Here is a 24,237-nt window from a genome sequence, read left to right on the forward strand (position 1 = left end):
TTGCAAGACAGGCTGGCTGTGTGTCTCTAATTCTCCTATAGTTGCCATTACCTCCTTGTGAATCTACAGCTTGTTTCCTTCCCAGACAAGGAGGGATCTGGAGGAGCCCAGTTAGATCCTGGACCAGATCTCCTTGTACCTCCAACCAACCCTCCCTGCCCTTTTATGTTGTTGCTGCACTACCTGAGTGGACATTGCTGTGCGATATCTGGACCACCTAGCTTACCAGCCCAGGTGAGCCACCTTGTCCACAGCCATATTGCGGATGAGTTTTATGTTATTGTGACATGGCCTGGTGTTCAGAAATGCCACCACCATGTGGAAGGTCAGGTTGGTGCTTGCAACTTGCTGCTTAAGGGAAAGCTGGGGCAGGTGACCACCTTTAATTGTGTGTTGCCCCCTCTCCTCTGATGAGATAGCCTGCACCTCATATCATTATTGCAGTTTTGATGAATGCTCCTCCATACTGAAAAATGCCTTGCCTAAGAGCAATAGCATAGTGCCATTGGTTAAGTCTGATGCAATGGTTACATTGTGGTTGGAGCAAGGATGAGCAACACTTTTGCTGCCCAGGACCATAAGTAGTGGTAGATGGGCACTCAGTAGCCACACGTCAGTGTGATTTGACATCATCCCACTTGGGGGTGATTATGCACAGAGCTTTGAACCATCTGCCTGCAGAGGTCAGGGGAGAATATTTTGGCAGTGGAGATTGTGCTACCGATAGCCGCTGCTTAGAGGGATGGTGGATTATAAAAGTAATTAACAGTGTTTTGTGGCTGAATCCAGTCTTTCTCATTGAGCTCTGACTATACTGTGGACTTTTGTTGTTGCTTAGTCATTTAGTTGTGTCCAACTCTTCGTGACCCCATGGACCAGAGCACGCCAGGCACTCCTGTCTTCCACTGCCTCCCGCAGTTTGGTCAAACTCATGCTGGTAGCTTTGAGAACACTGTTCAACCATCTCGTCCTCTGTCGTCCCCTTCTCCTTGTGCCCTCCATCTTTCCCAACATCAGGGTCTTTTCCAGGGAGTCTTCTCTTCTCATGAGGTGGCCAAAGTATTGGAGCATCAGCTTCAGGATCTGTCCTTCCAGTGAAGGACAGATCCATTATTTCCTGCAATAGCTATTTCATATGTGGACATTGCTTGAGCATTATAGTGATGGTGCGCATTCATGCTTATGGCTCTGTGCATTGCTATGAAAAAGCAGTTGAGCCATTCATGGAATTAAAAAGCAGAACCACATGAACTTGCTCTTCTTTCTGTATGTGACTGGTAGGCCCAATGGTTTGTTGAACTGGGCTCTGTTTGTTTGTTTCAGATTGCATCACTGTTTGATTTGTAGTTGTTCAGGAAATAATGTGCTCTGGCATTTTGTTGCCAGAGGTTCCCTGGTTTTTGATTACAGCTGGGTGTATTGATGTGTTGCAACGAAGTAACAGCAATATCCTGAGGGCAAATGTTCTCTTTGCAATGGAGCTGCCTACCTTCCCTTCATATCATAAAAGTTTAAACAGGCCAAAAAGCAAAACAAAACTAATGGTTCTCCATTCTCAACATTTTTGGAATTGAGATAGATAGCTCCTGTTCTTTTGGTATATTTGTGGGAGAATGAGTCACACTTTCAGTCTTCTGCTAAATTGAAGCGAAGGAAAGTTAAAGTGTAATTTAACTTTCAGATGGAAATAATGTTTTTATATTGATGGAGGTTTCATTTTTTTAAAGAAGAAGAAGAAGCCCACATAGAAGTGGGCTACCATTTGAAAAAAGTTTCACCTGCAAGGAAGTGATTGTGCAGGAGCCTCTCTATCTGACATTGTTTTTTTGCAAAAGATCAGATTTAATTGCTTCAAACCTTTTCTGATTGTGTGCAGCTTTGCAATAGTTGTGGAAGCACTTAAAGCTATAATAAAACAATTTCCGGAAGATCACACTCACATTTTGAGTTGCGTGGCTCATCAACATGCTCCTGATGTTATTGGATTACTTCTCCCATCATTCCTGACCATTGGCCCTGTTTCTTGGTGGCGATGGGAGTTAGAATCCTGCAACATCTGAGGACATCATGTGTGGTACCCCCTGTGCTTTTTATTTTTTTTTAATTAGCTACAAAGGTTTCTTGCATTCCATATAAATTGGAAAGCAAAACCGAGGGTGAGGAAAAAATAAACTCAGGATTGCCAGATAGATTTTTCTGACCTTCGCTTCAAAGAGAATCGTTCCAGATCAATGTATCTCAAGGTGGAGCAGATGTGGTTCAGTGGTGACAGCTAGTGGTATTAATTTCATGGTTGACTAGGAAGGTAGCAATGGGTGAGCAGAATCCTGTGCACACATACTCCGGAGTAAGCCCCACTGAATTCAACTTCAGAACAATGGCATGTAGAATTGCAGTGTAAATCAAACATTTTCTAAGCATTCCAGACTGCCCATTCTGCTTGCTTTCCTTCAGCACTTGGTATTCAAAAGCTGCTTCTGTTGTTTTTTTTTAAAAAAATATATATTTATTAACTTTTCAAAGTTTATACAAAAAAGCCAAAAAACAAAAATACAAAAAATTAAAAACACACATAATCTCACTCACTTATTTTCTTTTAACTTATTTCTCGGACCTCCTCTTACCTCCCCTTTTTGTATTCCAATTCAAATTATTCCTTCAGCAAATCCTCTCCCTTAATTTTCACTAAATTTTACACCTTTCTTTCTTCTCCCCCCCAATTATCTTAATCATTACAGCTAGTAACCACCTAAATTCAGTCCAACATCAATCTAACATTCACTAATTTTATAATATTTCCCAAGATAGTCCTTAAATTTCTTCCAATCTTCTTCCACCATCTCTCTTCCCTGGTCTCGGATTCTGCCAGTCATTTCTGCCAGTCCCATGCAGTCTATCACCTTCATCTCAAAAGCTGCTTCTGAACCAAAAGGTGCCACAAAATGTCGCAGCCCATCCCCTTTGTGCTGCTGTGTGTCCCTCTTCTCCTTCTCCCGTGAGCCATCTTCTTCCTGGGCCATCTTTTCTTCAAGTAAGGTAAAGGTAAAGGGACACCTGACCATTAGGTCCAGTCGTGGTTGTGGCACTCATCTCACTTTATTGGCCAAGGGAGCCGGCCTACAGCTTCCAGGTCATGTGGCCAGCATGACTAAGCCGCTTCTGGCGAACCAGAGCAGCACCCGGAAATGCTGTTTACCTTCCCGCTGGAGCGGTACCTATTTATCTACTTGCACTTTGATGTGCTTTCAAACTGCTAGGTTGGCAGGAGCAGGGACCGAGCAACGGGAGCTCACCCCGTTGTGGGGATTCGAACCACCAACCTTCTGATCGGCAAGCCCTAGGCTCTGTGGTTTAACCCACAGCACCACCCGCGTCCCTTTCTTCAAGTACCTCCACCTAATTCCAGCTTCCTTCCCTTCCCAGACCCATAATTTTTTAGGGTGGGGAGTGGGGGAGGGGAGAGAGAACACAGAAAAGTCAATGTATTTTTCTATGTGTGCGCATCGGGTTTCACATGTTAAGATCCACGATAGAAAAATAACAGTTTATATTATTGACAGGAGTCCAGCAATGAGGGGTGGAATGGGAAGAGAGATCCTTGTTTGGGGTGTGTGTGCTTGCCCCCCTTCTGCCCCATGGCACTGCCCATTAACCCAACACAGTTGCTTTTTTATTGCTCCATTGCAACACTGCTGTGCTAGACTGGCCATAGTTCAAAAAGTGAATATTTGGACACAAAAGTTGTTGAACTTTTTTTGGAAAAATTTCCCTTACCCCCAATGAAGAAAATCACCAAAAAAACAACTCTTCCAATATGGGCTACCATATGCATGGGTTTTCGTGGACATTTAAGCTGATTTTCGATAATTCTGCCTGGATGCCATTTTCGACAGATGAATCTGGGAAATTCTGGATGTATGGCAGTCCTAGGCTGTGCACAAGTGACCTCTGGGAATTCTCCACTCAATTTAGGAGCAGAGAAATTGTGTGTGTGTGTGTGAGAGAGAGGGGGGGGGAAGAGAATTTCACCGAATTTCTCCAGAGGGGGAGAAATTCCCCAACGCTTTTGCAGGCCTGTGGAGCTCCCCATTATCAGTGGTGCAACTTTTTTCTTCTACCCTCAGGCTTATTTTGCTGTGACTGCATCTGACGGCAGAGCGTGTTCTCCTTCATGGAGAGCACGTATTGCGGTGGGCGCTAACAAGACACCCCACTGTTGCTGGGCGGGAAAAAAGGTTGGCTACCATTATAATTGAGTTCTTCTTGTTGCTGGGGAGATTCATATGTTGCCATTTTGCGATTGACAGCCAGAGCCTTTATAGACTCTGCGCACAGCGTTGAGCGTCCTCTTTTCGCTGCGTGCATCGGATCACCCTCCCACCCTCCCTATTTTCAGGTCATTTGCTTGACCTTGCTATGCCTGTCATGGGGTCGTCTGCTTTTGGGGCAAGGGCCCGGTAGGAATTTTGTCCATTTGGCTGATTGGCTGGTGCCATTTGGTTTTTGCCTACTGAGTAGCAAATTGTCACAACTTGTAAGGTTGTGGTTAGGCATTGGTGTTAGAAAATTGTTTGGTGGAGGGGTAAGGATTGGCTGTGCCTGCCCCTCCAATGCTGCTGCTGCAAGGGTATTCTGTTAAAGGAATCCAGGGGCTCGCCATGCTTTTGTCCGAACCCCTGTCCAGGGGCTAGGGCCACGTAAGAGCCCTTGGGAGCATTAGGGGATAGGTGAGGGCATGGTACCCAGCTCCATCTTTCACCCTTAAAATGTTTTCCTTTTCTGACTTTGCGGGCGTGCAATTGTCAGTCTATCCCCGTGCGGGGTCAGACAGTCGCAACCAATGCCTAAGCAACCACTCACATTTCTTGTATTTTAATAAAGTTGTGGCTAAAATTATGCCAAAAGCCTTAAACAAAAAGCATGTGTCAATTGTGTTTTGTTTTGGGGGTGTGTGCCTTGGGGACCTTGACACACAACTGTCGTTGTGTTGGCAGCCTGGCTAGCATTTTGCATCTTCCATGGTGCCCGAGACCTGGTGTCGTTCCAGCGCAAGGGGAGAATGATGGCTGCCCTCGCCCAGTGGTGAAGAATACTTAAAGAAAATTCTGCAAAGTGGTCTTCTTTTTCCAGGACGGCTCTGAGGGAAAAAATGCAATTGTCAGAAATTCCCTCAGAAAAAAAAGTCTTGAGAAATTCCAGCTGAGCTTTAGTTTTGAATATGGCTCCTACTGGGAACAGGTGGCTTGGCTCACCAGTCCCCTCACTTCCATATTCGCTGCGGATGCCTTTCCTAATTCCCCTTTTCTCTACACAAGCACGCATATGCAGTCTGGGTTTCATTCTGGTTTTTTCGAGGGGTCCTTCCACTAAACATTTTTAGGCACTTCTGCAAATCTCTGGTTTTTCGCAAGCATGAAGAAGCGTTCCGTGTTGTGTGTGGGTGGAAGTGTTTTGGCTGCAAAGACATCAGCAGGCCTTGTCCGAGTTTTTTTTTTAAAAAGATATTTATTAGCATTTTCACAAGTTTTATAAAACATAAAAATCACACAAAAAAAACACACACAAAAGAAAAAAAAATCAAAAATACATACCAAAAAATCAGAAAACAGACAAAAATCACATGTATAACTTCATTGCCTTATATTCGTGAAAATTACTTTCCCGACCTCCTCATACCTCTCCTTACTGCATTCCATTCTCTAATTAATTCTCTTCAACAAATCCTTCCCTTAATTTTGGTTAGATTTTGAAGCTTTCTTTTCATATTACATAATAATTACAGCAAGAAACCCCTTAATTTCAGAATCAACATCATCTTAACATTCAACAATTTTACAATATTTCTTAAGGTAGTCTTTGAATTTCTTCCAATCTTCTTCCGCAGTCTCTTTCCCCTGGTCTCGGATTCTGCCAGGCCTTGTCCGAGTTTGGGGCTAGAGGGGGTGAAGGGTAGGGGCAGCCCAGGATGTGTTGCTGCCAGAGGAAAAGGACAAAATGGCGCCCTTCCTCATTCCTCAGACAGAGGCCAACTGGATTGTCAGCTGGAGCTTCCTTCAATGCTGGAGATGGGATCTTTTCCTCTTCTGCCCTTGAAGAAGCAGGCTAGTTTTAGGGCATCCAGCACGGACCATGTGGCATAAGCAGTTCTGTCCTCCAACAAAAATGAATAGCTGGGTGTGTGTGGAAAGTATGGCCAGAAAACTGCTGCTGCCGCCATTGAGCATCTACTACCTGAGGCGGTGGCCTCACTCTGCCTAATGATAGAGCTGGTCTTGCCAACAGCTGCTGGTAAACATTATCTGTGAATTTTAGCAGCATCAGGTGGAGCAGCAATGCTCACCTGACCTCTGGTTGTGTGTGCCGCCGCTGTATACTGAGATAGAGCGAGGGAGGGGAGAGACAGTGACAAGTTCGGCTCAGTATGAACACACCAGCAGAACCAGTATGCAGTGGCTGGAAGTTGGGAATTTGGCTAACGCAGTCCTTAAGCCATCAAGGCTAATGACCATCACCAAAGCTTGTGGCAGTGAATTCCACAGGTAACTGGTGTGTTGTGTGTGAAGAAGTCTTATTCTTGTCTGTCCTGTACTGTAACCCAGAGTCAAACATAACGTGTGAAGACGTCATAAGCCACCCCTTTTGCCAGTTTGTTATTTCCTGAAATCTGGAGCAAGAAATCCAAGCCAAGCTGCGGTAAACGTTTTTGGAAGGATCCCACGAAACAGCGCAGCTGCTGTTGAGGTTATGAAATTAAGTGTCTTATGGAACGACATCTTTGAGAAGACGCAACTCTTTCACAAGCTGAAATGAGAATTTCCAAGTTGAGGAGGTGCCCTTTTGCCAGCTGTGTGGGAGGCCAATCCCTTGATGGTCAAAGTAAAGTTTAAGAGTGTGATTGTTATTTCCACAAGTTCAGGCTCAATGTATCATGAGGAGCAATAAATCCTACCACAGAGATTTGTTGATGTTGTTTTTTTCTGTTTTGGTTTGGTGCCCAGATAATGTGAAGGAAAAAGCAAAGAGCAAGAAAAGTTTACAGAAAGCAGATTTTACTTCATTTGTATGCAGGGAGTGAGGAACAAATAATCACGAAGCGCAGGAAAGTCGTAGGGGTGCCTTTACCAGCAAACCAAATTGTTGCTCAGTAGATCTGCTCAAGAAAGAGGTTATTTAAGTATGGTATTCCCCCTAATGTGTCTGGATGTTTAACTACATAAGGTAGTTATGAGCATGCACACGAAAGCTCATACCAAGAACTAACTTAGTTGGTCTTTAAGGTGCTACTGGAAGGAATTTTTTTATTTTTACATAAGGTATGTTAAACTGCATTCTGAGAGAGGAGATTTAGGAAAGAAGACAGTAACCTGGGTATCTAAGATTGAAACCGTTTAGCAATTTGTGGGTTATTGGGTTGCCATATTCCCAAAAGTGGATATCTGGATAAAGCTGTTGAACTTTTTTTCTTTTTCTCAAAGTTGTTGAGCTTTTAAGTTTTGGGGCTTTGGGGGGAATTTTTGTGGATTTACCCCCATAACTTACCCTCGCTTGCCGTACGTCAGGGTTTCCCCAGACATTTTGCCAATTTGTCAAAATCCGTTCGGATGCCATTCTGCTGGCTAATTGAAAGATTTTTCTGGGAAAATCCAGACTTATGGCAGTCCTAGTGGGTCAAAGGCTGGGCCTGGAAGATATCACCTCTGTGCAGCTGTTAGGATTCTGAGTTTCATCATGAGCATGCTGACTGGTCCCATTTCTTCTTCATGCCTGATTTCAATTCAGTAGATGTTTAGGGGCCTGTGGATGTCAAGCCCAGTCCACATAGGGCTGCAAAAACGGAAGGGTATATACAGATCATATAATTCCCGCCCACATGACTGGGGTCTATGTGCAAAGTCTCTGTGAAATGTGATGCTCAACAAGTAGAAACTGAGTGTGCCAAGAGGACAGGAATAAGTAACATGGTCTTGATGTGCCGATGCACAGAACATGAACGTTTCAGGCTAAGGGGAAGCCAGAGCAGGGGTTAACAACAGCACTGCAATGTGCATCTGGTACTCCTGCCTGCCCCTCCCTCCCTCCCTATCTCCGACATCCTCAGGAAAATGTCTACTGTATTGGCTTCATTTTTTAATTAGAGATCAGATTTTGTGACATCCACACAGTCCTATTTACACAAATAGAGCTATCTATCAGCGTAGTAAGGAGCATTTCATGTATTTCATTTGTACAAAGGATTTGCATAAATTAAGGCCACATGGACAGAAAGATAGATAATATTGGCCAGTAAAATTCTAATTAGTCCCAATGGTGTCCTACCATGAAAACCTTTAAAGAAAAGGTTTTCTATTAGTAGCATTTACAAAGTACTTCAAATGGAAGATTTCATGTTGTTAAGATTACTTTCCAGTCAGTGTGACAAAATTCAGTGTTTCAGATATTTTCCAGGCATATTCTTTATTGTTTCTCATAATTTGCATTTTATGTCAAGCATTCCATTTTATGTCACCAGGCAGAACTTTTTAATGGCTTCTGAAGTGTCAGTCTTCCCCTTGTTTTCTTTCCAATAAAGCTATTTCCATCATTTCTTCAAGTGTGCTAATTTTCTATCTAATAAATGGAAAAGTAGCTTGCCCCATTTGTTGAGAAATCCAAAATAATACAAAATGGCGTGTCCCAATTAATGTCTTTTGAATCTATGGGTAGAAACATTTTCCCCAGGTAGTATCGGAATTGCATGTTCCTGTGGCCTAAAGATTTGTGTCTTATGTTAAGGTGGATTTGTACACCTACCTGATAGCTTTAGCAGGACAAGAGTGCCCGATTTAGAGCATACATGACTTCTCTTAGGTACATCTGTGCAACCAAAACATATCCGTTTCCATCCGTTAGTGGATGCACCTTCTCCCAAAGAATTATGGGAGCAGTAGTTTCATGGGAGTACTGGGAGTTCTCTTAGAGACCCTATACCCCTCTCCTAGGCAGTTAGGCACAGGCTGGCATTTTCAGCAAGGGCTGGCACTAGCACTTGGCATCCCTAGCAAGCTGCTAGGGCCCTGGCACCTTGGCAAGGGCAGCTGTTCAGAAATTTTCCAGACCAGAGCTCCAAGGGGTGGCAGGTAGGCCACCATGTCAATTTCCCATAGTGCACCTGTTTGTGTCTAGCTAGTGGATGTTGTGAAACTTAAAATGTCAGCTAGATTCAGCCTCAAATGATTCTTTTGAATTATTATTATTATTATTATTATTATTATTATTATTATTATTTATTTGTACCCCACCCATCTGTCTGGGTTTTCCCAGCCACTCTGGGCGGCTTCCAACAAAGATTAAAAATACACTAAAATGTCACATATTAAAAACTTCCCTGAACAGGGCTGCCTTCAGATGTTTTCTAAATGTCAGGTAGTTGTTTATCTCTTTGACATCTGGTGGGAGGGCGTTCCACAGGGCAGGTGCCACTACCGAGAAGGCCCTCTGCCTGGTTCCCTGTAGCTTTGCTTCTCGCAGTGAGGGAACCACCAGAAGGCCCTCGGCGCTGGACCTCAGCATCCGGGCAGAATGATGGGGGTGGAGACGCTCCTTCAGGTATACTGGGCCAAGGCCATTTTGCTTGCTACCTCTACTATTGAAGCCAACCATGGTTGCCCTGATGGAAAAGGTGGCCTTCAAGAGGGAATTTTATCAAGGGCAAAATCCGTAAGGTCAGGAGCTCACTCTGTTTCTGCCTTACCCATTTAAAACTGCTCTGCTTGGTTTTTTGAACTCAACCTCTATATTAGCTAAAAGGCAATTTTCATTCGCACTCATTTGAATGAATCCCAACATTCAAATGAAATGCAACTGTTTTCTCCTCATGGACTGATGCACAGACATCTTAGCCATCAAGAGAAAGCTGTATTTCTTTCATTAATTACTTGGAGATGTTGTGATGACATTAGATGAAAAACTCAATTCAGTCTTGTTGCATGTAGAATATTGACAGTATATTTTGAATAGAAAATCAACCTTTTCCCAACAGTCTTATGGCCAAAATCCATACATTCAGTTGCTCAGGTTTCAGAAAGATGCCCAGTGATTTGTTTTAGACTTAAGTGCTTCTGAAAGGCAATTTGGAAAAACCTTGAGAAAGGGGTGGCTTTAAAACTAACCCAAATGCTTTAAAGTAAATTCCATAGCTTTGAACTAAATCCTTCAGCTAAAATGTAGGGATATATTTATACTCTGCAGCATACTCAGTTTTCGGAGTGTTCCCTGTGTTTTATATGAAAGGCTATAGCTTAATATTGTCTTGATTAATGATGGTCTTCTCATTCATCATACTTGCCCACATGGAGGTAGTGATGCTCAGTTTTTCCTGAATTTTGAGCTGCTGCCAGTAGAATAGAGGTTAGTTGTTGGAGTCTCTTGCTCCATGGTTCACATTGCATTCGTAGAACCCTGTGGACGTAATTTAGGCTGCTTGTTTTGGCCAGGAAAGCCCTAAATCATTTGGATTTGGATATGGCTAACTCATATCCAGGACGCGGGTGGCGCTGTGGGTTAAACCACAGAGCCTAGGGCTTGCCGATCAGAAGGTCAGCAGTTCGAATCCCCACGACTGGGTGAGCTCCCGTTGCTCGGTCCCTGCTCCTTCCAACCTAGCAGTTCGAAAGCACCCCAAAGTGCAAGTAGATAAATAGGTACCACTCTGGCGGGAAGGTAAACGGCATTTCCGTGTGCTGCTCTGGTTCGCCAGAAACGGCTTAGTCATGCTGGCCACATGACTCGGAAGCTGTAGGCCGGCTCCCTCGGCAAATAAAGCGAGATGAGCGGCGCAACCCCAGAGTCGGTCACGACTGGACCTTTACCTCATTTGCTACTAGCATAGTATGGTATCGCTATGACTTTCCTGTGATTCAGTACAGTGGAACTTTGCTACCATTTGGATGATTGACTCACATGTGTCGCTAGGTTCAAGCCCTTAGGGGTAGCACCCCCCCCCATCTGATCCATGGCTAATGGCATGAATGGTACCGTACAACCTCAGCAATCCCATGTCATTCAGTCGTCCAAATGTTATTAGTGTGCATTTAACCACAGGGAAGCGACAACTGTATCACTTAAGAGAATGTATGAGCCAGAACAAAGATACTGTAGTCTGTTTGTGCATCATCACAGAACGAATTCAGATTATTGATTCAAGTTGTGCAGGCCTTGCTCTAAAAATAGGCATGGTATCTTTTGTCTGGTTATGGGAATAGGCTATGTATTTGTAGATCTGGGATGCGGAAGATCATATCTGTTAATATGCCTCCTCTAACAGCACTTTGATGATCTCTGATCTCTGAAACCCAATGTTTGAACTGCAGACCGGAATGCATCATCAAAAGGAAAGTGTCTTTTAGTAGATCCTGAAAATTGCATCACTAAATGGGTGGGTGTCTTCGCTGCCTATGAATCTAAAAAGTGTTACAAATTACTGCAGGGAAAAAAATGGTTAGCTGTAAAGGGGAGGTTTTTTGTACTTGATTGCGTAAATTGTATTGATTTAACTTTTTAAAAATCTTGTATTGTGGGAAGGGTATCAATACATTTTAATATTATATACTTGGTTGTATTTAGATATTATGATCACTCATAACCCAGACTACAAACAGGACTGAACCTGTTCTGCGTACCCAATCTTCCTTTCCATTGATTGCTCTTTTTTCTCCTGATGATAAATTTCTGTTCCTGAGAGCTGGTTTTTGGTGCATGCTTCACACACTTAGTGCTTGCAGTACTTTTGTCATCACAGTACCCATTCCCACCCCCCTTTCTGATTTTAAGACCAGATTAGCATTTTTATTTTATTCTATTCAATACAAGGTGGTCTTTTCCAAGGGGGAGGAGCACGAGGTGGGCTGCTAGGTCTCCGCACTGAAAAATGTGCCGCAATTTATGAAACAATGACCTTGACAGAATGAAATCTTCCTTTTTTCATTCTCAACTGCCTCGTCTCAAAGGTGGAGGGAACTAGGCGATTGAGCTGAGCAAGGCATGAGCCAAAGGAGTAAAGATGGGAGAATGATAATAAATAAATGTCTATAGTAATTGGGTGCCGTACAGGAATCCTTTTGCTTTTAACCCACAGGGCCCTGTACCCAAAGCTTACAATCTAATTAAAAGAAGTAATACGGTGGTACCTCAGGTTACATATGCTTCAGGTGACATACGCTTCAGGTTACACACACTGCTAACCCAGAAATAGTGCTTCAGGTTAAGAACTTTGCTTCAGGATAAGAACATAAATTGGGCTCTGCTGGTGCAGCGGCACCAGGAGGCCCCATTAGCTAAAGTGGTGCTTCAGATTAAGAACAGTTTCAGGTTAAGAACGGACCTCCAGAACAAATTAAGTACTTAACCTGAGGTACCACTGTAAAGTGACTCCAGCCCTTCTGAAAGAAATACCCCAGATCTCTTTGCAATGCACAGGGGTAGCCAACATGGAAGCTGGGAATTGTAGCGCCAGTATCGGGAGATTGGGTACCCCTGAGCCAAGAGCTGAAGCCGGGATCCTCTGAGACACCTTTTCACAAACAGCATTTCCAGTTCCAGAGATTCCATGAAGAAAGTTGTATCGGCAGGCAAGCACACACACACACACACACACACACACACACACGGGAGTTCCATGGAGCTGCACTCCTTGAGCAATTGTCCTGGGACTTCCTTCCTTCCTTCCTTCCTTCCTTCCTTCCTTCCTTCCTTCCTTCCCCATGCTTTCCAGGGGTTAAATCAGGAATGGCCAGCAGGCCAATGCTTGCAGGGTGCATTGCTGCTGGTTATTGAGAGGGAGAGCCGAGTGGGAATCCTGACATGGTGCGGGCATATAAGTGGAGCCAATGCGCTGCTCTCGTTGCTTGCCCCATGGGAAAACATTGCCCTCCTCTTGGCTCTTTCATTGAGTTGCAACCTGGTGGTAAGAGTTAAATATGCCGCTCCTTTGATGCAGGAGAGATAAGAACTCTCTCTGATTTAAATACACCTCAATGAAAGGAAATGCCAAAAACAGTGCAGAAAATAACGCAACACGTGCAGACTAAAATGATAGCAAGCACCACTCAGATATGCTCGTGTGATTTCTGTCCCTCACCTCGGACCAAAATGCGACTTGCAGAAATTTCTGCTCTCATTTCTGATGGAATCTTCTGACATCTCTAATGAAGAGCATGTGTCAATAGTTTTGTTGCACTCCAGTTTCACAAGCTTGTGAGCAAAAGCCTGATCTGAGCCTCTACTCATGGTTGCATTTTAAAGTGGGGCAGGGTGAAAAATAAACGTGTGTGTGTTTCGTACTTTTTATACCGCTTGATTGTGATGAAACCTCAAAGCGGTTTACAAAGCCGCACTTGAGAATCTATATCCGAGTACAGAATGTCAAGTGAGAATTGACCCCGGTCCACTGGAAAAAAGACTTTGTCTTGATGGTAGGTTACTGTGAATAAACTTTACAAATAGACTGAAATGCCTCAGTAATAACACTTTTTTTGACCAGGGTTAAAGACTTGTGTGAGTCTATTGCAGCAAAATCAATGAAGAATCTTCTCTCATCTTAAAGACTAGACTATTACAAAAGCTTTCATAGACAAGTCCATTTCATCAGATGCATACAATGTTATTCTCAACACACAAGTTTGGAGGAAAACAATGTAAACAGTTTTTAATAATACAATGCTTAAGATTTGGGCATCTTTTAGTAAAAGAATCCGATGGAACATGATTTGAAAATTTTAACCTGGAGGAAAAGTGCTGCTTCAGAAAGTCACTTGCTTCATTCTATGGAAGCCTTTACTCCAAAGCAATGTCTTTGTAGCTAAACTGATCGGTCCGTGGCTACTTTCAGCGACTGGAGATGAAGCAAGTTTTCTCACTGGTCAGCTGTTCCCACCTTTTGCCAATGCTTGTTTAGGAATGGTTCATTTGTTGGTAATAAGCTGTCCATTTCGCAGTTACTTGGTCACTAGTTGATTTTACCCCTTTCTCTAAAAGGATGCTTCTAGATCTAAAACAGTTTTACACAGTGGCGTTGTCTCTTATTGCTCGCTCGCTTAGGCAGGCTGCCTGTACTCAAGCAGATTCTCTTGGAGGTGCATTAGTGCAATTGCTTCACTTTAATTGAAGCAGGCCTTTCCCCCACCCCCTTTGGATTATCCTCTCCCTCTGTACTACTCTAGTTTGGTGTGCTTTTGTGTATGAAGAGGGAAAGAATGAGAGAAAGGGAAAGAGAGAGAGAGAGAGAGAAAGAGAAAGAGACACAGACGTTGGTCAGGCTTCTGCTGACTTTTCCTCAGTTGCCGGTTTCCTTGCCTGTCAGTAAAGTGGCTGGTAAGTGGAAGAACCCGAGAAGGGGAGGGCATTTGTGGGTGGGTGTGAGAGAGAAGGAGAGAGAGAGAAATTCGGCACTGCAAGGAATGAGGGCTGCCTTTCATAGCACAGAGGGGAGACGCAGAGTGAGTCCAGCGAATGGCAAGGCGGATAACTGGGAGCTGTACATCTGCCAGTACTATAAGGCCTCCCATTCAGACAGCTTAATTGTCCGCAAGGCTTCCCCCACCCCCTCCCTCGCCCCTGATACAGATCCTTCAGCTGGTTTTACTGATTGTATCCTTGGCTTATTGTGTAAAGATAAAAAATAAAAATCTGTGGGTTGCCTTCAATCTGGAGATCAGCCTCTAATCCCTTCCATCACTCTGAGGAACATGGCATGCCACCGCAGTTGCCCCCCGGAGCACACCTGAAATTTTTTTATCCTAGTGTGGAAGCCAGGGGTGTGCGTGGCAAAGGGGGGAGCATTTGGAGGCAGGGGGAAAATATGGTTGCTGCTCCTGGTCAGTGTTAACCAAAAAAATAGAAAAAGGAAATTGGAGCGTGTGCATGTTTCGGGGGACGCATCCATTCTCTCTGAGCTTTGACCAAAGTGAAAACGTAGAGCTATGGAGTCTCCAACGAAGGAAATTGAAGAATTTGAGAGCAACTCTTTGAAATACCTGCAACCGGAACAAATAGAGAAGATATGGCTTCGCCTCAGAGGACTGTAAGTAACACTTGATCTTTTGTCTTTCCCCACTCTCTCTCTCTCTCTCTCTCTCTCTCTCTCTCTCTCTCTCTCTCTAGTTTTTATGGCAATGATTTAGACATCTGTTCTTTGCCACATACTTTTTAGTCCTGTCCAAGGACAAAACACACCTGCTTACTGCATATCCACCAACTTCCAGCCACTTACAGGGGTAAAAGAAACCCACGGTCTTTTCTCTGAATATGCTGAAATTGCATGTTACAGTGAAGAAATGCCATTTATGTCAGCACAAACGCAACGATGTTTTCATATGCAAGTGGGCATAAAAAAAAAAACAGCCACACCTCTGTCATATTAAAACTAAGCCTATACCCAGTTCTGTTTACTTCTGTGTTTGTTTGTGTGTTCCTCCCTCCCTCTCCCAAAAGCAGCTTGAACAAATGGAACTTGGAAAACACAGTTGAAATTCACTTTTTAACGGCAGGAAACTCATGTCTATTTTTGTTAAATGCTTGTGATTCAGCATGTGTTTATTTACTTGAACTTTTGGAATGGGCATGATTTTTGCCGTATTGGAGGTACAGCTAGTCCTAGCAGCATGACAGAGGAAAGGTGAGGTATGCAAATAAAAGTGATATGCAATAGTTCTGGGAGGTTAGAAATGCATATATATGTATGTATCTGGGTCTCTTGTTTCTAAGAGTGTGTGTGGGGGGGCAATGAAATTATTATTAGAAACTTTAATTCTGCAACCCTAGACACACTTAGCTGTAAGTCCCACTGAACTCAGTAGGGGTTACTTCTGAGTAGGCATGCATGGGATTGTCCTGTAAATCTGTTTAATGGCAACAGAGTATTTGGTTTATTCCTTTTCTGATCAAGCCTACATAGAGTGTTAGCATGTTAAGCTGCATCTGTCCAGATGTTCAGAACAGAATATTTTCTCTCTCATCATCTTAACAAAGCAGACTGTGATTTCACTAGGGAGAGATGCTGGGCATGAGGGGAATATATCGGGAAAAGTAATCTCAGCCCCCCCTCCCCACTCCACCCAAGAATCCCAGCTTAAAAAAAATGAAGCTTTCTTTCTGCAAGTTGTTGGCTTGTTATCGTTTTCTTTAACCTGGTGATATCACGTTTTATAAGAAATTATTCTGAACGTGTTGTCCTTGCCTTGGACCAGAAATGAATATATATCACTGTGAGGATCTGTTCCAGGAAGTCTGTTTTGTGAAGAAATGCAGTCAAGCCTGATGACAGCTGTTGTGTAGCAGTTCCAAACAGACTAGCTCTACAAAAACAACAACCCCAAACCTTTATTTTTCAATCTCTCTGCTAGTTATATATACATCTGTGATTGTCTAAAACATTCTGTGCAAGAGTTAGACTAACCCTCATGGTCAGATATGATTAAGTGTCTTGGTCAATAGCATAATTTCACGACAAGCCACTCTGTAATAATCACTGGTGTAATTCTGCCCATACTTAGGGAGCAAAGCAAATTCAAAAGGACCTTGTATTCAATTCAATGGCATCATCTTGCAAAGTGATGCTGTAGCCAGAACCCTGCTGGGGTGTGTGTGTGCCTATGTAGTATGTGTCACAATAGTGCTGTCCTTCTTTAGATAGTGTCAGGATGCTTGCCCAAGTGCAAATGACAGCACACTTAAAAAGTACCTGCCCTCCATTGACTTCTCAAAACCTCCCAAAAAGTACAATTTCCTTCTTTCTTTCAAAACTAGTGTGACTGAAATGTGTTTTTTCTTCTTCTTTGTTAATTGTGCTTTTTGGTGGTGGCTTCGATATGGGACTTGACACTTTGCAAACATAGTCTGCTGGCTGAGCTTCGGGCAATAGGCATTTCACATTTTATTTTATTTTCCTTTCCAATTCCCCCATGAGTAATTTGAAGGCAGAGGCTTTCAATCTCTTAAAAGCAAATGGATACACTTACAAAAAAACTGGTCCCTGAAAAGATCAAGCAGGATTTTCCAGAAGGGCGCATAGTTCCGTGCAAATAAATGTCTTCATCCACCGGCAGGGTGGTAATAATTTCATCATCAGATTGTACCTCTGCATTGCAATTGCGCAGGAAGTGAAACAGAACATTACTGTATACCAAGACACCAATGTCAAGGGATATTAGCTTAGTAGTAGTAGTAGTAGTATTTTCTTACTGTGATCTTAGTAAAAACTTAGTGCACAAACCAAACCGAGTATAAACACAATTATTTCAAGCCTGCCTCTAATATGATCTTAACTCTATTTTGCCGTGAACTGGTGTAAAATACTAAGAATAACCTAAGAATTGAGTACTGTAGTGTCAAGTTTTGAGAATGGCCTGGAGAAGACAATGAAGAGTTGCATATTTTTTTGGGTATTGCCAAGAAGACATTGGCTAGGATCCAAAGGCCCGTGCGCAGAGTTCCATACACATTGTCCCTCTTTTATGTCACTGTTTCCCAAGGCAGCCCATCACCTACCCTATAAAGTTGCTCTTGAAGGTCAGGGATTCTCCAGAGTAGAATTCAGTGCAAATTGCAAAGAAAAACTGGCAGCTTCTCCTTTGCACCTGTGGTTTCTCCTGTCCCCGGGACTATTTGGCCAGGAGGCCAGCACTTATGGGTCCCTCTGCCCTTTTCAACCCTGCTATGGGAGCCACATGGATCCATCCTATAGTCTGGCTCCAGCCGTATGGAAGGGGACATCTGTATGTGTCTTTCCCACAGTACTGGCAACCTGCCTACAGGGAGGGTAATAATTCTAGGGGAAAGACAACGGGATGGGCCAGGCCTATGTCACTCCAGGCTAGAGCGATGCCATGGAATGAACTCATGGAACGTAAGGACATAAGTCCTTCTGGATTACAGCAATGTTCAGTGCAACATATGGCTACGATGCAGTGTCCAGCCAGATGCCTATGGGAAACACACAAGCAGGATATGACCCCGTAGTGGCTCTTGTGGTGAGGCTGTAACACCTAAAAGAGACATGCGCTAAGTGCTTTGGGAGGATTGATTCTAATAGATTTTCCCTCAACAGGGAAAAGCACACGGTTGGATTGCGGGGAGCGGGGGGGGGGGCGGGCGGGAAAATCCATTTAGATTTTGTAAGAAGGACATGCTAGCTTCCTGCCTGTCCCTGCTTACATTTTCTTCTTGGAAAATCATGCTCTTTTCATCCCTTGCGTTTCACATTCATATTGCTGCACGTGTGAACCTCTGCATAGAAAAAGGTTTTGTCAGACGGGGTCTTAGTGGAGAGATCAGGCCTTACAGAGGTGTTTTGCTGCCTTACCAAGATCTTGCCGGAACCCTGAAGCCGTTTCCGCCGCTTCCGCTTGCTTCTCTGGCAGTGGCGCTGAGCTCCCTCAGATGTGCCCCAAGGATTCTGCTGCCCGAGGCAGCTGCCTCAATCTACCTCATGGATGGGCAAACAGTGGACGTGAGCCTTCTCTCTCTAAAAGGACGAGTGGAAGGAAAAGAGGGCAGGGTGCCCGTAAAGGTAAAGGGACCCCTGGCCATTAGGTCCAGTCGTGGCCGACTCTGGGGTTGCGGCGCTCATCTCGCTTCATTGGCCGAGGGAGCCGGCATACAGCTTCCGGGTCATGTGGCCAACGTGACTAAGCCGCTTCTGGCGAACCAGAGCAGTGCATGGAAACGCTGTTTACCTTCTCGCCGGAGTGGTACCTATTTATCTACTTGCACTTTGACGTGCTTTCGAACTGCTAGGTTGGCAGGAGCAGGGACCGAGCAACGGGAGCTCACCCCGTCGCGGGGATTCGAACCTCCGACCTTCTGATCGGCAAGCCCTAGGCTCTGTGGTTTAACCCACAGCGCCGTTGTATAAAAGAAGAGTGTTCAACAGGCACAGCTTATCTGGACCAAGGATATGCCAAGCCACACGTGAAAATTCCCTCTGCCACATAACCCTTTGTGGTGTAGAAGCCCTTCCCGCTACTGTACTGGATCATGTGACTAACCAGTCAATCAATGTGCAGCAACAGTGGTGGCGGCCCCTGGCTGCTTCTGTGAGCTGGTCAAAAGAAGGGGTTGCTGCTGCCATGTGGCTACTGGCCCCCAAAATCACACTGAACCCCAAAACAGGTCCCGTCCATGTATATGAGGCCAGTGGGGGCATGGAGCAGGGGAGAGGCAAAAGGATGAACACACTGACTCCATCCTCTACTGCAATGCACAGCCTCTGGACCCTGTCTCGGAAGAGTACAGCTGCTATTTTAACAGATGGGAGCTTGTCAGAATGTACATGCAACAAGGAAGATAAGGAGGGTTCCTTTCCACAAGCAGTCAGTACACAGTAGTGAGTTATTGCTTGGTCAGTGGTTGACTGCAATCAGTTTCTGATCACAGAAATAAACACAGATTCTTCAACCCCAATCCATCTCCCGGACATTGAACAATCGCATTCTTCTGCCAAAACTCTATCATCATTAGTGGTGCCATATGTGGAGAGCAGGAAGCAAAAACAGCACCAAGGCCAGACGTGCCTGGAGGACAAGGAGCAAATTGAGCCAGGCATTCGCTGATGACTCAAGCCATTTCAGTGGTGTGAGTGTGAGTGTAGTTCAGTGTGATGCAATTTATGGGAAAGGCTGGGCAAGAGAATATATGGTGAGAACATAGAAGCTACCTTATAACAGTTCAGATCCATTGGCCCATCTCAACCCAATGACCGGTTTGGGCCTTTAAGGTTTCAGACAGAAGCGTTTCCCAATTCTAGTTGGAAATGCCAGGGACAGGCTTAACCAGCCAGATAAATGGGTCTTTACCACAGGTGCCCACTTGTTAAGGTGTAAGGTGTTATTTTAAATGTATTTGTTGTATTTGTGTTTTTAATTATGTAAATCACGGTGGTTTAAAATGTGATTAAACGTAATAATAGAATCTGGGGCCCTTCAAGCGGACCATAAACTCTGTGGGAAATAGCACACATAGGACATTAAAGAAACATTCTGAAATAATGCTGCTGTTTTCATTCTTAATCCCCTCCCAGTATTCAGGCTATTGATAGTAGAAGAGCATAGGCTTAATTTTTGCAAGTGAGATACAGTAAACATAAGAGTAATGACCTCTGGAGCTTTGCATGTGTCTGCATGATAATCAGCATAATATTAACACGGTAACTAACTGTTCCTTCCTGGAAATTAACATAAGGTTATGAAATTTCAGCAATTCTGGAACCAGAAGTGCCTTGTGAGAATTCTACCATTCCTCTTGTGTTGCAAATCATCTGGGCACCTCATAGATCTTTACATAGTGGTGATGTGTGAACATTTTACCACTTCGCTATATGGATATTCAGTGGATTGATTTTTCGCAACTCAGAAAGATACATCATGGCACCCTTGGGTACAACAAAATAGTTTTAAAAGCCCCCAGGTCCTGGATCCTAAACAACTGCATCAGCATGTTGGCTCACAGCGCCAGTGTTACATCATGGTTTAATACTGGTAAATCACTTAGTTTTCCCATTAGGATCTTTAAGATGAGAGTTTTTCTCTTTTTAGTGAAGAGTGCCACATATCACTAGAAAGACACCCCCCCACACACACACACTTCCTTAGCTGAAGGGACTGATTTTTATAAGTCAACTGTCCCTGGACTGGTACCCATGTCTTGTAAAGCACTATCCTTATTTTGCCTTTGTGGGATCTGTTGGAGAGAACTTTTAAAATTAGTTTCTTTATATAGGATTTATACAGTGGTGCCCCGCAAGACGAATGCCTCGTAAGATGGAAAACCCGCTAGACGAAAGGGTTTTCCGTTTTTGAGCTGCTTCGCAAGACGATTTTCCCTATGGGCTTGCTTTGCAAGACGAAAACGTCTTGCAAGTGTTCCGATTTCCCCCCCGCTTCCCCCCTTTTTCTAAGCCGCTAATCTGCTAATAGCCTTTTTGCCGCTAATCCACTAATCCTTTAATAGCTGCTAAACCGCTAATAGCGCTAATCCGCTAAGCCGCTAATAGGGTTGCTTCGCAAGACGAAAAAACCGCTAGACGAAGAGACTCACGGAACAGATTAATTTCGTCTTGCGAGGCACCACTGTACCTCATCTTTTTCATACCCAGTGCCTGAGACTGCTCACACCGTTCAAGTAACAAAATACGATAAAAATGAAAAAGAAGAGCAGGAAGAAAAACATGGCATCCAGATGAAAGCTAAAAACAGGGAATTTACCAAAAAGTAACAGGGCAGAAATCTGACAATTCCGTCATCTGAAGGCCTGCTGAAACAAAAACACCTTGGACTACAAAAGACTATCAGCCTGGGGGCCATAGCTGTCAACTTTTCCCTTTTCTTGTGAGGAATCCTATTCGGAATAAGGGAATTTCCCTTAAAAAAGGGAACAGTTGACAGCTATGCTGGGGGCTAGCTGGGTGTCCAAGGGAAGGGAATTCTAGAACATATGAGGGTCAAACTACATATTACACTTAATACTTAGCATGCAGGTATGTTTCTTGGAAGAGGAGTCAGGTGAACACAGCTCCAAGACTTGGCCCACCAGAGCAGGAGTGAGGACCCTGTCTTCTAGCCTTCCAGGGAAACGGATAAACTCTCCTTCGTCTGGCAGTGAACGAGGGGATAATTCCGCTTTCAAGTTTGTGGCAGTTAGCATAAAGGAGGCCAGAAAATGAGGGAAATAATCAAAAAGATGCTGAATACTTTTTTCTTTCCATTGATAGGGTTCCGACTTTACATTAACAGTTTAAAATGGTAACACTTCTGTGCATTTCTAATTAAAAGCTAAAGATTGCCTTTCAGCTGGGCAGAAGATCTTTTGTGAAAGCTAGATGTGTTTTGCATGTTGAACCTATTGCAGGAGAAGTGAGCACTGCGGAGCTCACTGGACCTTAGTCCCAGGAAACTTTATAGGCACGCTGATACTAATAAATTGGGTTTTTAACTATGTGCTTCTGCTACTTGTGTGTGTGATAATATTTCACAACAGCTGCGTGCATTTTTTGGACTCTCCTGGAGGTCATGGCTAAGCAGGCTGTCATGAGGAGCTCCTGTGTTTTAAAATCTAACACTATATTGCTGCTTGTTTTGCTTTTAACAACCACAGCAGCCCTGCAGGGCAGCCTTGTGTCCTATTTTACAGAGGGCAGTCCTCCATTTGAAGGGCACCTGTTCACAGTCTTCTCCACTATGTGGAGCTTGTTTCTATTAAAATGAGAGCAATTATTTCTAAGTGGGCACCTAGACGTACAAATGAGTGTGTGCATTCTTAAATACAAGTATAACTAGCTGCCCTGCCATCATGGGTGGTGGTTAGTGATGACTGTCAAGGGCAGAAGGACTTTTGGCAGCAACTGGGACATTTTTTTACAAAACCTCACAGCCAGGCAGGGTTGTGTGTTATTTTCAGGCGTGTGTTCATGTCTCATAGCTGGGGAAGAAAGTAATAATCCCTCTGCCTATCCACTGCAATAAAAAACCCCCAACTAATTAATTAAAGACAATGGATATAGCTGTATGCTATGCATTAAGTGCTATGCATTAAGGGGACGTGGGTGGCGCTGTGGGTTAAACCACAGAGCCCAGGACTTGCCAATCAGAAGGTTGGCAGTTCGAATCCCCGCGACAAGGTGAGCTCCCATTGCTCGGTCCCTGCTCCTGCCAGCCTAGCAGTTCAAAAGCATGTTAAAGTGCAAGTAGATAAATAGGTACCGCTCCGGCAGAAAGGTAAACCGCGTTTCCGTGCGCTGCTCTAGTTTGCCAGAACCGGCTTAGTCATGTTGGCCACATGAGCTGGAAGCTGTACGCCGGCTCCCTCGGCCAATAAAGTGAGATGAGCGGCGCAACCCCAGAGTTGGCTACGACTGGACCTAATGGTCAGGGGTCCCTTTACCTTTATGCATTAAGTGTAATGTGTAGTTCGACCCCAAATGTCCACTCCCTGCCCTGGGCCTCAAAAACTTAAATCCCTGAGCGGAAAATGGGCTGCACCTTGATTCTACTGCACATTCCAAGTTGCTTAGTGATACTGCCAAGTGAGGATATCTGTGGGGTCTTGCTGTGCCTCCACTTTTTCCAGCAAGGAAAATAAATGCCCCCCCCCCTCAGAATGGAGATATAAATAACTTCATAAAATTTCCACTTCAGCGCGGGATGCATGTTACCTGTCTGATATAGATCTGTTGAATTGTAGAGTTAGAAGCGACCCTGAGTATCATTTTAGTCCTATCCCCTTCAATGTAGGAATATTCATCTGTCCCATACAGGGATCGAATCTGCAACCTTGGCATTATCACACCAAGCTTTAACCACCTGAGCTATCCAGTCAACCATCTTGTGAACGAACCCTCAGTAAATTCACATGTGGAAACAGCCTATGCTTTATGGGAACTTTATGTTGACTGTTCTCTACATGACTTCCCTTCCTTTGGCCGCAAGGGACGACTGACAGCAGGTGACTATGGATGGAGCTATAGTTTCTGAATGAGCAAATAAGGTCATATAATCCCTGCTCTATCTCTATTAGTTGATCTATGATGGTTCATTTACACTTGCCACTTGATGTTGCAGTCATCAAGACATTAATGCAGGGGTCGGCAAGGCTTACCGGGCACGGACCGGATCATTCCTGCGCAGATGCTCTGTGGGCGGGCAGGTGCAGCGCGATGCCGGAAATCGCATCTGCGCACGTCCGTGGCATCGGAAATCGTTTCTGTGCATGCCCAGGCGCTGAAAATTGTGCCAGTGCAGAAGCGATTTTCAGCATCTGGGCATGTGCATAAGCAATTTCTGCTGGGCAAACATGTGCAGATGCGATTTCTGGAGTCTGGGCATGTGCAGAAGCAATTTCTGGTGCTGCGGAAGAGAGCCCCAGCACTGCGCTGTGCCAGTTCAGCGCAGTGCGTGGGGACTTCTTGAGCGGGGGACTCAGTTTGAGGGTGGCTTGTGGGCCAGTTAAACGGCCTCCATGGGCCGCTTTTGTCCCATGGGCCTTAGATTCCCGACTCCTGCATTAATGTCTCTCTGTGTGCGGCGCAGGAAACACATATGCTCTGTTAGCCTCTTTTTTCAACCTGAGGCTCAGTAGACTGATTTTCTGGTTAGTCGGTTTATATTGACAGTGGTACATATACCATAATTAATTAAGTATAGTTATCCAGAAATGAATTCATGTGGCTCTGACTTCTGATAGTTTTTTATATATATATAAATACATCTACCA

At 44.2% G+C, this 24,237-nt stretch overlaps 1 protein-coding gene across 8 annotated transcripts in view; it reads left to right on the forward strand.

Moving 5' to 3' along the window:
- Positions 1–24,237, forward strand: part of PDE1C (phosphodiesterase 1C) — a 265,314-nt gene that overhangs the window by 87,190 nt on the left and 153,887 nt on the right. For 2 of the 8 annotated variants that reach the window (XR_014212339.1, XR_014212340.1), the window contains exon 1: positions 14,407–15,055. The exons of 3 other annotated variants lie outside the window; for them this stretch is intronic. The gene's annotated coding sequence lies outside the window, so the exon portion shown is untranslated. Of the gene's footprint in view, positions 1–7,186; positions 7,219–14,406; positions 15,056–15,483; positions 15,650–24,237 lie in introns of those variants that run through there. 3 more of the 8 variants (XR_014212338.1, XR_014212341.1, XR_014212342.1) reach the window with 3 other exon arrangements.

This window comes from Podarcis vaucheri (assembly GCF_965113315.1).
Source record: "Podarcis vaucheri genome assembly, chromosome: 12".
NCBI classification, from domain to species: domain Eukaryota; kingdom Metazoa; phylum Chordata; class Lepidosauria; order Squamata; family Lacertidae; genus Podarcis; species Podarcis vaucheri.